Below are 15,288 nucleotides of genomic sequence, written 5' to 3'. Positions count from 1 at the left end.
TGGAAGAGTCCTAAGAAGCAAGATCACCACCCACCTAGAAACCCATCAGTTACACAACCCAGGGCAACATGGGTTTAGAACAGGTCGCTCCGGTCTGTCTCAACTATTGGATCACTACGACAAGGTCCTAGATGCACTAGAAGACAAAAAGAATGCAGATGTAATATATACAGACTTTGCAAAAGCCTTCGACAAGTGTGACCATGGCGTAATAGCGCACAAAATGCGTGCTAATGGAATAACAGGAAAAGTCGGTCGATGGATCTATAATTTCCTCATTAACAGAACACAGAGAGTAGTAGTCAACAGAGTAAAGTCCGAGGCAGGCACGGTGAAAAGCTCTGTTCCACAAGGCCCAGTACTCGCTCCCATCTTGTTCCTCATCCTCATATCTGACATAGACAAGGATGTCAGCCACAGCACAGTGTCTTCCTTTGCAGATGACACCCGAATCTGCATGACAGTGTCTTCCATTGCAGACACTGCAAGGCTCCAGGCAGACAACAACCAAATCTTTCAGTGGGCTGCAGAAAACAATATGAAGTTCAACGATGAGAAATTTCAATTACTCAGATATGGTAAACACGAGGAAATTAAATCTTCATCAGAGTACAAAACAAATTCTGGCCACAAAATAGAGCGAAACACCAACGTCAAAGACCTGGGAGTGATCATGTCGGAGGATCTCACCTTCAAGGACCATAACATTGTATCGATCGCATCTGCTAGAAAAATGACAGGATGGATAATGAGAACCTTCAAAACGAGGGATGCCAAGCCCATGATGACACTCTTCAGGTAACTTCTTCTATCTAGGCTGGAATATTGCTGCACACTAACAGCACCTTTCAAGGCAGGTGAAATTGCTGACCTAGAAAATGTACAGAGAACCTTCACGGCGCACATAACGGAGATAAAACACCTCAATTACTGGGAGCACTTGAGGTTCCTGAACCTGTATTCCCTGGAACGCAGGCGGGAGAGATACATGATTATATACACCTGGAAAATCCTAGAGGGACTAGTACCGAACTTGCACACGAAAATCACTCACTACGAAAGCAAAAGACTTGGCAGACGATGCAACATCCCCCCAATGAAAAGCAGGGGTGTCACTAGCACGTTAAGAGACCATACAATAAGTGTCAGGGGCCTGAGACTGTTCAACTGCCTCCCAGCATACATAAGGGGGATTACCAACAGACCCCTGGCAGTCTTCAAGCTGGCACTGGACAAGCACCTAAAGTCGGTTCCTGATCAGCCGGGCTGTGGCTCGTACGTTGGTTTGCGTGCAGCCAGCAGTAACAGCCTGGTTGATCAGGCTCTGATCCACCAGGAGGCCTGGTCACAGACCGGGCCGCGGGGGCGTTGACCCCCGGAACTCTCTCCAGGTAAACTCCAGGTAATACATAATTAAAGACTATATGTATTTGTTGTATGTAAAACTGTAACTAATCTCTATAAAATGTATTTTTTGTGTGAATATTTTTGGGTTTCTGGAACGGATTAATTGTATTTCCATTATTTCTTATGGGAAATATTGCTTTGAATTTCAGACTATTCGAATTTAGAACTAGCTCCTGGAACGGATTAAGTTCGATTTTTGAGGCTCCACTGTAATAGGTCTCATTCAATTGTCGGGGCACTGACAACCATGACCAATCTTTCCTGGTTATATTATATTATCCGAGATACAGTGGACCCACGGTTTACGATCACCTCCCAATGCGACCAATTATGTAAGTATATTTATGTAGGTGCGTTTGTACGTGTATGTTTGGGGGTCTGAAATGGACTAATCTAATTCACAATATTCCTTATGGGAACAAATTCGTTCAGTACTGGCACCTGAACATACTTCTGGAATGAAATAATATCGTAAACCGGGGGTCCACTGTATAGAATAAATCTTCTATTTTTTGTATGAATAAGAATTAAAAATGGAAGGCAAGTGTAATATGAGAGAGGCTTGAGGATGTAACTAATGAACAAAAGAAATGTAATTTTAGAGACAGGAATGTTTACACTGTTTATTTTGAACTCTGTTTTTAAATTGGTATTTTTTTAATCATGTAAAATTGGCCAAATTACTGACTTCTGTGCACTTTGGAGAGTAGTTGAAATAGTTGAATGGACAGTTTCTTGTGCTCAATCAATAGAATGCAAGGCATGCTAGCGAAACAGCTAAGAATCTGGTCAAATGGAATTCGCTTAAAATAGGACTCAAAGTAAGCAAAATTGCTGATGCATAAATTGTGCCGAGACCACTAACTTTGAGCCTCTATAATTCTGTAAGTCTTCCATCAAATTTTGTATTTTTCATGTCATTACACTATCACAAAAACATTCTCTACCATTTCAGAAGAATTTCCTTTTTTTTTTTTTTAAAACCCTTTCAGGGTTTCCGACGTACTAGTACGGCTTACGCGCCAGGGTTATTGACGTATTAGTATGCATAAATTCTAGCGCCTTCAAATCAAGCAGGAAAAGGCTGGTAGGCCTAGATGTGAGAGAATGGGTGTGTGGGGTCGGTGTGCGCAGTAGAAAAAAATCTGGGACCCAGTGGTGAAGTGTGGGAATGCCATTTTAGTACACCTTGTTCACTATGCATCGCGGTAAGAAACTCCTCGCTCCTCAGCCAACTGGAACACTTTTGTTCCCCAGTGACAGTTCTAATACAGATGGAAGTGCCAGTGAAGATGAGTTTCAAGGTTTTGATGAGGTTGTGACCGAAACTAATGACCATAATACCGGTAATAGTGAGGAAAACCCGGACGACCCTCAGCCTTCCACCTCTGATGCCGGGCCATCTTGTTCACATTCAGTTGTACCAGAACGAAAGAGGAAACTCCTATTTTCCCATATCCCGGACTCGGATGTGAGCACTGATGATGATAGTGATAGTGAATATGAACTACAAGCTCTTGAAAACAGTTCCAGTAGCGATAGTGAAGTGGAATATTCTCCACTGAAACATCAGTATATACGACGGTATATGCGCTCTGGTAGTGTGCCATATACTATTCCAAGGGGAAGGAGTACATCTCGGAGTACATCCCGTGGCTGTACAACAGGAACAGACGGTGAAAATGAAGATGATAGTGTTGCAATTGGGATGGAAAATGTGCATGGTGGTGGTAGTGGTGGTGCCAGCTGTGAGGCACCAGCAGTGGGCCATGCTGCTACCCATGCCACTGCCTCAGTTGATCTACAATAAAGGCCACCATCCCCCACCCACCCACCACACCAGCCTCCACAACCACAAACTCCTCAACCACAACCACCTGACAATATCCAGTACCCACCAGCAGACCGCACCTGGGATTGGCAGGAAGCTGACAATTTTCTTCCCAATTCTCATCACTTTGATGAAACTCAAAGTGGAATACAGCCATCTTGTACACTTGGGAACAATGCCACTGAACTGGAATGTTTTGAGTTATTCTTTGACGAACCCCTGATGGAAATTATTGTCAGGGAAAGCAACAGATACTTCGAGTATACCATGGCAAACACAATACTTTCACCAAAATCACGTCTACACCAGTGGAAGGAGACAACTGTGGCTGAGATGTATCTTTTCTTTGCCACAATAATGCTTATCCTAGGTAGTAGGTTGGTAGACAGCAACCGCCCAGGGAGGTACTACCGTCCTGCCAAGTGAATGTAAAACTGAAGCCTGTAACTGTTTTACACGATGGTAGGATTGCTGGTGTCTTTTTTTTTTCTGTCTCATACACATGCTACTTCTACTTACACTTAGGTCACACTACACATACATGTACAAGCATATATATACACACCCCTTTGTGTTTTCTTCTATTTTCTTTCTAGTTCTTGTTCTTGTTTATTTCCTCTTACCTCCATGGGGAAGTGGAACAGAATTCTTCCTCCGTAAGCCATGCGTGTTGTAAGAGGCGACTAAAATGCCAGGAGCAAGGGGCTAGTAACCTCTTCTCCTGTATATATTGCTAAATGCAAAAGGAGAAACTTTCGTTTTTCCTTTTGGGCCGCCCCGCCTCGGTGGGATACGGCCGGTGTGTTGAAAGAAAGAAAGAAAATAATGCTTATGCCACTTGCGTATAAGCACAGTGTCAAATCATACTGGTCAACAGACCTCCTGATTGCAACCTCAAGTTTCAGTGACATAATGCGAGTGAATTGATTTGTGCTACTATTATGTATGCTTCACTTCTCAGACAAAACCAGGCCTGACAGAAATGACAGGTTATACAGTGGACCCCCGGTTAGCGATATTTTTTCACTCCAGAAGTGTGTTCAGGTGCCAGTACTGACCGAATTTGTTCCCATAAGAAATATTGTGAAGTAGATTAGTCCATTTCAGACCCCCAAACATACATGTACAAACGCACTTACATAAATACACTTACATAATTGGTCGAATTCGGAGGTAATCGTTATGCGGGGGTCCACTGTATAAGATTAGGAATGTTTTTGTGTATCTGAAAGAGAAATTCAATATGTATTTTTACCCCTTCAGGAAGCTTGTTATTGATGAGTCTTTGATTCAGTTCAAAGGAAGACTCTTATTCAAGCAGTATATACCAAGCAAGAGGAAATGCTTTGGTATAAAGTTATTTGTGCTTTGTGACTGCTACAGTAGTCTTGGATTGGATATTATTGTGTACACTGGAAGTTATACATTGCAAAATACCAGGAAGTTATTGGGTATCTCTGGTGATGTGGTTAGAACAATGATGGAACCATATCTTGGTAAGGGGCATATATTATATACTGATAACTGGTACACAAGTCCCTCACTCAGTGATTTTTTTTTTTTGAGTGAACATGACAGATGTGTGTGGCACAGTGCGTGCAAATCATAAGCATATGCTCAGGTTTGACGCTGGCACTTGTAGAGGTGAAGTGCAGGCGTTTGTTGCCAATGACATCATGGCATTTCGGTGGCATGACAAACGAGATGTCATACTGTTGTCATCAGTTCACCCTAATGAAATGAAAAACACTGGCAGGCAGAATAGAGAGACCAATGAACCCATTCTAAAGCCTGCAGCTGTGATTGATTACACCTTGAATATGCACTCAGTGGACAAATGTGACATGCAGATTGGGTTAGCTGATTGTGTTCACAAGAGTTACAAGTGGTACATAAAACTCTTTTTCCATATTCTGGACATTTCCATGCTCAATGCTTATAATATGTATAAGATGAGGATCAGAAACCACCATATGGCGAATTTTGTTTGTCTGTCATCAGACAAATAGTATTCAAGTACAAAGGAACAACACCTGCAATAGAAAACCGCCCACTAAATTATCAACTACCTTCTCATCTGCAGCATGGTGATCACTTCCTAATAAGATTGTAGATGAATGGTTCAAAGAACCGACATGTTGTTAAATTAGACACATGTGCAACTCTTGGGTATCTTTATTGAGGAAACGTTTCGCCACACAGTGGCTTCATCAGTCCATACATAGGAGAAACTTGAACAGGAGGAGAATGAGGTAATCAGTCCCTCAACCTTGAGTCGATGTGGTCAGTCTAATTTAACAACATGTCGGTTCTTTGAACCATTCATCTACAATCCTGTCAGACACTGCAACTTCTTGGTATCTTAATACTTAGGAATTCTTCGCTTGCCTAACCCTTGGGCACGACCTACTTCCACATTGGACAAATGTGACACCACCTATGACTGCTGCACCTCTCCTGCCATACGGTTTATAAGCTGCTTCTCCGCTCATATGCCGTATTCTATTCAAGATTGATGGACTGACCACATCGACTCAAGGTTGAGGGACTGATTACCTCATTCTCCTCCTGTTCTTCAAGTTTCTCCTATGTATGGACTGATGAAGCCACTGTGTGGCAAAACGTTTCCTCAATAAAGATACCCAAGAGTTGCACATGTGTCTAATTTAACTTCCTAATAAAACTGCTTGCTACTGCTCTCAAGAGAAAGGCTCCGAAGAGGTGTTAAGTCTGTGCACATATAAAAAAAATGCCCACAACAACGCAGACACATTCGTTTTATGTGTGAGGAGTGTAAAACACCACTGTGCATGACACCGTGTTTCAAAGCCTTCCACAGGCTGCAAAACTTCTAGAATATGTCCTGTGACAGTATATGTGTATATAAAATATAGAAAAATAGTAAACAACATTTTATATTGTTCATTTGTGTAAAGTTTGGTAAACAATATAGTGACAATAGTGTTTGTGCAGTTATTGTGTAGTATAGAAAGAAAAAAAACTTACATAACAGTGCTCATATTGGTCTCACAGACCAAAAAAGTTTCTTGAAAAAAAAAATTAAAAAATAATAGAAAAAAAGTAGAAAAAATTATACAGGTCTCCCTCAACATTCGCGAGGGTTAGGGGATCAAGAGCCTCGCGAATGTTGAAAAATCGCGAATGTTTGGTGCCCCAATATATTGTAGGGAAATATAATACAATACTGCTTCCTTAACTTGTTGAACCATGAACAATCATAAAATACATGAAAACATCGTAAATTGTACTAAATATATACATGTTATGTTTTACTAACATGCATGTTATTAAATACCACAGACTCCACCACTTCCTCCACAAATGCCTCCACCATTTCCTCAACCACTGCAAGTCCCTACTACCCTCCCTCCGAGCCCCGCAACTGGCAGCCAGCCCTCCCACCACTCAGTGTGGTGAGTGTTTTGTTTGTTCATTATTTGTTATTAAACTACAGAATAAATAATGTAAACCCATTCATGACTGCATATTGGAATGGCTATTCGGACAGGTATTAGACGGTGACATCATGTGTTTACTCTTGAACACAGCAAAGAATCAAACATTTCTGCTACTGCTAATAATAACAATAGTAATAATAATAATAATAAATATGATATAATTGAAGAAGGAAATTGTACAAAAATACAAGGGAGTGGGTGACACATCGTCTGTGACTTTGTTTATGCTGGAGTGAACATTAGTCTCCGTGCTCTTCCAAACATTTCACAATAATTCATTGTTTGGTGCTTGTAGATTGAGTGCGACTGGAGTGGTAGAGGCAGTGGTTGAGGCAGTGGTTGAGGCAGTGGTAGAGGCAGTGGTTGAGGCAGTGGTTGAGGCAGCAGTTGAGGCAGCGGTTGAGGCAGCGGTTGAGGTAGTGGTTGAGGCAGCGGTTGAGGCAGTGGTAGAGGCAGCAGTTGAGGCAGTGGTAAAGGCAGCAGTTGAGGCAGTGGTATTTAATAACTTGTATGTTATAAATAATAATAGTACATGTTATTATTAATAACATGTATTATTATTAATAACATGTATGTTATTAAATACCACTGCCTCAACCGCTGCCTCAACCGCTGCCTCTACCGCTGCCTCTACCGCTGCCTCTACCGCTGCCTCTACCGCTGCCTCTACCGCTGCCTCTACCGCTGCCTCTACCACTGCCTCTACCACTGCCTCTACCACTGCCTCTACCACTGCCTCTACCACTGCCTCTACCACTCAATCTACAAGCACCAAACACAATGAATTATTGTGAAATGTTTGGAAGAGCAGGGAGACTAATGTTCACTCCAGCATAAACAAAGTCACACTGACGATGTGTCAACCACTCCCTCGTATTTTTGTACAATTTCCTTCTTCAATTATATCGTATTTATTATTATTATTATTTTATTATTACTATTGTTATTATTAGCAGTAGCAGAAATGTTTGATTCTTTGCTGTGTTCAAGAGTAAACACATGATGTCACCGTCTAATACCTGTCCGAATAGCCATTCCAATATGCAGTCATGAATGGGTTTACATTATTTATACTGTAGTTTAATAGCAAATAATGAGCAAACAAAACACTCACCACACTGAGTGGTGGGAGGACTGGCCGCCAGTTGAGGGGTCGGAGGGAGGGTAGTAGGGACTCGCAGGTGGCGGGAAACTTAAATGTGATTTGGCGGCTGGGAATTTGGTGGCTGGGAATTTGGCGGTTGGGAATTCGCGAATGTGTGAAGCCCGCAAAAGTTGAAAATGCGAATGTTGAGGGAGACCTGTATAAAAAATTACCGGGTGGCCGGCAGTCGGTGATGATGCCACATATGGCTCATTTTCTGTCAATTTCACGCCTCCATATCTCGGCAAGTACTGATGGTAAAACATTTTTTTTAGCCTATATTGTTTAGGAAAAAAAACTATCTTTTCATAAGAAAAAATTATTTTTTTTTTTTTTTGAAAATTTTTCGACCCTGAGAACAAGTCTGGGAGAGGGCCTGTCGATCCTGAGAGGGTTAAGTGGACACAGAGGAATTTAATTTTTGAGGTCTGGACAGTGAAAGGTTTAACATTACAGATGCCATCAGCTATTAAATGCAGGGTGGGGAAAATTATGGCCTAGAGTGAATACTTTTACAGGTTTTTCACTCAGCTGAGAGCCTGGTGCAAGGATACCTTTTGATATACCTTTGAAGATTTCTGAGAGTTTTTCTGCTCCCTGAGCCCAGCCATTGGTCTGGTGAACCAGGCTGTTGCTGCTGGTGGTCTGCAGCCATAGCCTAGTTGATCTGGTGCCTGGTGATGGTACTTGTCCAGTTTTATCTTGAAGACTTCTACACTAGTCCCAGCAGTGTTTCTGATATCTTCTGTAAAGATGTTGAGTAATCTGGGACCACAAATATTGATACAGTGTTCCCTTATTATGCCCACTGCACCCCCTGCTTTTCACTGGGTTTATTTTGCACTTCCTTCCATATCTGTTGCTCTGGTATATTAGGGCCATGTGCAGATTTGGGACCAGGCCCTTGAGTACTTTCCAGGTAGTATATAATCATATATATCTCTCTCTCTCTCTCTCTCTCTCTCTCTCTCCTCCACTCCAGTGAGTACATGTTTAAGACTTTAAGGCATTCCCAGTAATTTAAATGTTTTATTGGCTCTATGCAGGCTGTTGTGTTTGTTCCAGCTCTGATATTTCTCCTGCAGTGAATGGGGCCATCAACATTGAGGAATGTTCCAAATGAGGGAGCACGAGCAAGGTTCTCACGAAGGTTCTCATTACCCACCCCGTCATCCTCCTTGCTACTGTGACCTCTGTCATATTATGTTCCTTGAAAGTAAGGTCAGCTGACAATTATTCCCAAGTCTTTCATGTGTTCCTTTTGTTCTATTTAACAATCCTCTTGAGTTTTATGTACAGTGTTCCTTTTGAGTTCTTCATTCTTTCCATACTTAAGCAGCTGGAACTTATCACCACTGAATGTCATATTGTTTTCCACTGCCACTGGAAAATCCTGCTATATCTTCCTGCAGCTTTTCAATATCTTCTACCGAAGTGGCTTTCATGGTTATTTTAGTGTCATCTACAAATGATACAAAACTGTGACTGATGTTTTTATCTGTCTGCTATGAGGATGAGAAACAGCAGGAGTGCCAGGACAGTGCCTTGAGGAACTGAGCTTTTTACCTCACCGGTGCTGGATTTTGCTCTGATAACTACTACTTTTTGTGTTGTGTGTGTTAGGAACCCAAAAATTCATCTGCCTACTTTCCCCGTAATGCCTATAGCCCTCCTTTTTGTGCAATCTCCCTATAATCACACCTGTGAAACGCCTTTGCAAAGTGTGTATATAACATCCGCATTTTGGTTGTTTTCAAATGCCTTTGTAATTCTGTCATAGTGGTTCAGCAGCTATGACAGGCATTATCATCCTGCTCTAAAACTGTGCTGGTTTGGATTATGTCAATTTTGCTGTTCCATGAATTTTGTAATCTGACGCCTCATCACTTTTTCAAAGACTTTTATGATGGGGGAAGTAAGAGCTACTGGTCCGTAATTTTTACCTAGTAATCTACTACCTCCCTTATGCAAAGGAGCTATGTCTGTCCTCTTTAAGGTCTCTGGTATTTCACCTAGATCTAGGCTCTTTCTCCAAAGAGTACCGAGGGTTCATCCTAGTGGTACTTTGCACTTTTTTTTATAAACAGGGAATTCCATGAATCTGGTCCAGGTGTTGAGCGAGTGGCCAAGTTTTCTATTTCTCTTTTGAATTCTATGGGATTAGTACTAATGTCAAAACAGGAAACAGATGAAGATGAGGAACAATCTTAAAAAAATAGTTTACACTGCAACAGTTATGTGAGAAGTTGCAGACTTTTTCAGTGAAGAGGACCCTGACAAAGCTAGAGGCACTGCTCTAAAATAGGGTTTGGAGCAGCTAATGATGCCTTACCATCTGCTGTATAAAGTATATTGCAGGGTAAAACAGATCAGAGATGAATTACAGAATCCCTAATTACTCTAGTACAACAATCATTAGTGCAAGACCTTAGCCGTCCACCTCAACCAATAATCAACAACCTTCCACTTCACCCCAGCAGGGTCATACCATACCTTGCTACATCTGTCAAATCTATCGACGTACACCAACAACCAGAATTTAAGGTAAGAAATAATATTTATGTAACTTTTGTACCCATAAGCTTTGTATTAAACAAAACATATCACTGCATCCCACTGCAATTATCTTATCTTTTTTTTTTCAATTTTAAGACCTAAAAAAAAAACTAACACTTCTGGGGGTCTGATACACTTAACTATTTTTCTCGCATGTTCTTCAGCTCATTTTAGACAATTTTTTTATGAAATGCCAATTTCAAGAAGGTAACTACAGTCTTAATTAACAGTTAACTGTATATACATTTTATCTAAGTTTTTATACACAAAAACAATTAAGGGGGGCCTACTGTGGTTTTAAGAGTTCATCAAAAGAGGATATAGAGTGAAATATTTTGAGAAAAACTGGTTTAGTGAAATTTATGAGACAAACTATTTCGACTGGTAATTTAGTAGAGGCAACTTTCATTAGGGTTATAGTATATTAATATACAAGAATAATAGTTATTTCCACTATATGAAAAGGTAAATGATTAAGGTTGGGATATATGCAGTCAAGAACATTACCAATAAAAACTCATGCAAACCAACAAATCAATAACTCAGTGTTTCCAGTGAATAACCATTTACCCTTAACATTTAACTCTGCAGAAAACTGTGCACTGCCAGCAGAGTTGGAAGCTCGACACATATACGTTCCACTGTGTCTTTCATTTACACTTCTTAATAAAAGAATAGATAATTTTGAATCCATATTATTTACTAAAAAGTCTGATGATGAGTGGAGTGACAAGTTGTCTTTATACCAGTAAATAGTGATGGGTTCATCACCAGTTGTCACAGCACATGAAATTTGAATAAGTTGTCCTTCTTCTACCTCTCCAGGAAAGATGAATGGCAAAATATCCGGTTTAGCTGATGGAAAATAAATTACGAAACATTTTTAGAATATAAATTTTTTGATACTTTATGATGATAGCTAAGGGGCTGGTGGATAAAAAATAAAATTCTAAACCCAACACATATATAAAGCCCAATACACACAATTCATGCATGTTTTCTACATTTAAAGGATATTTTTATATTTGTGATCACTTTTTGTTAGGTCCTCTATTTACACTGGTAATATCCAGATTTATGGAAAATTATGCAAAATTTATACCCTTCACTTTAAGCTCTGCAGAAAATTCCATCCTGCCAACAGGATTCATAGCAACACAAGTGTATGTTCCTCTATGTTGGTCATTCACTTTCCTCAGACGTAGAAGACTGAGCTGAGTGTCTACATCGTTGATAACATAGTCTGATGATGATATAAGAAGTCTGCCATCCTTATACCACTGTAAGCTAATAGGTTCATCTCCCTTAATGATGGCACATGACACCTGAACCAACTGGCCTGCTTCCACATCTTGACGAAAGGTGAAGGGCAGAATGCGAGGGGCCACTGATAGATATAGAATAGATTATTAGATAAATGTGTTAAAATTGTATTCTGATTCCCAGACAAGAACAGAGTTGTGGTAAAATTAAGTTAAACTAACAAAAATCTTAATCATGCAAATACACCAAGCAAATAGCTGTGATTTATGAGAATTCTACAAGTTACCCTTGACATTGAGGACAGCAGATGATTTGGCAGTACCAGCAGGATTAATAGCAAGACAGGTGTACACACCACTGTGCTCAGCATCAACACTGCTCAACAACAGGAGAGACAACTTTGAGGCAACATTGTTTATCATGAACTTGGATGATGATATAAGTGGCCCTCCATCTTTGTACCACTTGAGGGTCATGGGGGCATCACCTTTGCTCACAGCACATGAAACTTGAACTAATTGCTCTGCCTCAACTTCTTCAGGAAATGCGAAAGGTAGAATTTGGGGTTCCACTGGCAGACAAAATTAAACAAAATTACCCATGTGGATAAATTATGGGTAAAATAACCAAGTAAAAATCAAAAAGTAAAAGAAAAAAGGGACATGCATATGCAAACTATGTAAATTACTGTACAGAATCCATATATACCCTTGACTCTCAAACTGGCAGATGATTCAGCTGTTCCAATGGGATTGAAAGCCAGACAAGAATAGGATCCAGTGTGGTTTGCATTGGCACTACTCAGCAAGAGTATTGATAACTTTGGAGCAACATTATTAATCAAGAAGTTTGAGGAGGATACCAGAGGTACACCATCCTTGTACCACTGTAAGGTGAGTGGGTTATCACCTTTCGTTACAGCACAAGATACCTGTATTAGCTGTCCCTCTTCTACTTCATCAGGAAAAGCAAAAGGCAGGATTTGTGGTTCAACTGCAGAAAACAATTAAAAAAAAGTACAGTATATACTAAAATTCTTCAACAGAATGGATATAGTTGAATGCATTTTGTTCAAAAAAGTTTTTGAAAGGATACTATAAAATGCCAAGAAAAATCAAAAGCCCCATTTTACACAAAGGTGTCTGAATGTATGTAAAGTATAAAAGGAGTGAGCTTGAACTGCAAAATTTTATTATTTTTATGAATTTCATATTATAGTGTATGTACAGAATTGGACTCACTGTGCTAAATAAACAAATGTCTGTAAAGTATTATGAGGACATGAAGTGTAGTTACATAGGTCTATGAAAATAATTTGAGTTCATATATGAATTAATGATAAGGGTTACATAGATTTAGGTTAGATTACTTAAGGGAGAAAAGATTCAGTTAATGTTGGCTTAGTTCTTTATAAAACTATCATTAGGTTTTTGTATATACATTATTACACTTTTTGTTTTTAACACACTGGCTATTCTTAATTAAGATGAGATGACCCCAAAATATAATACTTTTGCCATCACTTGTTTTGTAGCCATCTTCCCAGAAAAATACAAACACGATCCAAGGGTAACCTACTTAACTGCAGTATTCTCACATGACTCAAGAAATGCAGGCACTGTACCTCCCAAACTAAAGATCAACTGGCTATCCTGAGCATTTTCATTGATATTACTATATTTACACTTCAACAACACAAAATCTCAAATACCTCAAATACTTCTTAATGCCACCTTCATACTTTCCTTGAAATCCCATCTACGAAATCCCCTATACCATCATCCATCCACCCCTGATGTATACACCATAATCAACCTCAAGTCTTTCTGCATGCCCAAACTTCTCAACACTCCCTTTTCTCCTATGAGAATTATACCTTTCATAACACACCAATTGGGAATTTCTTGATTCTATATTCTCTGCATTGTATTCACACCAGTGATCACAGATATGACATTTTAACTGCCGCCAACTTCTCTATATTTCTGCAACATTCAAAGACTATGCTTCACAAATGTATAAAAGAATTAACTTCACTATACAGTACTCTGGTACATTTCCCTTCTAGTATCAACAATATTTTGTTTTTAAACATTTATTAAATAAAAAAATATTTGTTGTCACTCTGACATTTTTTATTTCAACATCCATCTCCTGCCAAGGGAGGAAGACCCAAAGAAGAAAACACAATCACCAACATACATTCAACTGTTGTCATCTCACTTTTGGAAAGACATCACAAACCAAACTACCCTCCAATGCAACATCCTTACCCCTTTTTCAGGGTGCAGAAAGTGCCCTTCCTACTTCCAGGGCTAAGGTCTGGCTAACTGGTTTCCCTGAATCCTTTCACAGAACTTGTACTGCTCACATTTCAACAGTATGTCCATTAAAATCCACTTTTCCCATTCCCTCCTATCTAACATGCTCACACAAGCCTGCTGGATGCTCAAGTCCCTAAAATTCAAAGCCACTTTTATCCCCTCTCCCCAACCTTTGCTGGGATTATTCTACCCTCCTACCTTCCGGACAAGATTTATACACCCTTCTCATCATCCTATCCCTCTCCATGCCCAAACCACTTCAACAACCCCTTCTCAGCACTCTGAATTATACCTTTGATAACCATACATAGTCTTGCAATTTCTATGCTCTGAATTGTCTGCATGATTTTCACACCAGACATTGGTTTCAAACATGTCATTTTCACTTCCTCTAGCCTCCATTTCACTGCAACATTCAAAACCTACACCTCACACCCATATAAAAAGTTCTGGTACCATTATACTCTCATACATTCCATTTTTTGCCTCCAAAGATATTATTTTTCCACAGATGCTTCAACACACCATTTACCTTATTGCCCCTCAGCCATTCTATGGTTCACTTTGGTAAGTAAGACACATAAGCAACATTTAGGCATCTTTATCCCGAAATGTTTCACCTACACAGTAGGCTTATTCAGTCAAGCAGAGAAAGTAGGCAGGAGCAGTAGAGATGCGAAGACGATGTAATCCGTCCATCACCCTTGAAGATGTAGATTTGAGGTTGTCAGTCCCTCAGCCTGGAGAAGAATTCTGTTTTATAGTCTGAAATAATGTGAAGAACAAGCGACAGTGTGGAAACTTATATACTGTCGGCAGGAGAGGTGTAGAGTATACCCTTGGTATACCATGGTATTGTATACCATTTTGATATTCACTCTGTCAGACACTGCAACACAATGGCATCTTGGTACAGAAAACACCTTGGACAACTTTTTCAAGAGATACTCGTTGGATCAGAGGGACGTGACCTGTCAGTGATTACAGTCTTTCTTCTACTACTCTACACCTCTCCTGCTGACAGTATATAAGTCTCCACACTGTCACTTGTTCTTCACATTATTTCAGACTATGAAACAGAATTTCTTCAGGCTGACAGACTGACAACCTCAAATCTACATCTTCAAGGGTGATGGACTGATTACATCATCTTCACATCTCTACTGCTCCTGCCTACTTTCTGTCGACTGAAGAAGCCTACTGTGTAGGTGAAACATTTCAGAATAAAGATGCCTAAATGTTGCCATGTGTGTTATTTACCAACTTGTCAGTATTGTACACCAT

General features: G+C 39.9%; 1 protein-coding gene across 1 annotated transcript in view; it reads right to left on the bottom strand.

Moving 5' to 3' along the window:
- Dscam1 (Down syndrome cell adhesion molecule 1) overlaps positions 1–15,288 on the bottom strand; it is a gene marked incomplete in the record, with an annotated part of 1,133,347 nt that overhangs the window by 565,125 nt on the left and 552,934 nt on the right.

Source organism: Cherax quadricarinatus, chromosome 4, assembly GCF_038502225.1.
Source record: "Cherax quadricarinatus isolate ZL_2023a chromosome 4, ASM3850222v1, whole genome shotgun sequence".
NCBI lineage: Eukaryota > Metazoa > Arthropoda > Malacostraca > Decapoda > Parastacidae > Cherax > Cherax quadricarinatus.
This window is presented reverse-complemented; position numbering and strand designations above follow the sequence as displayed.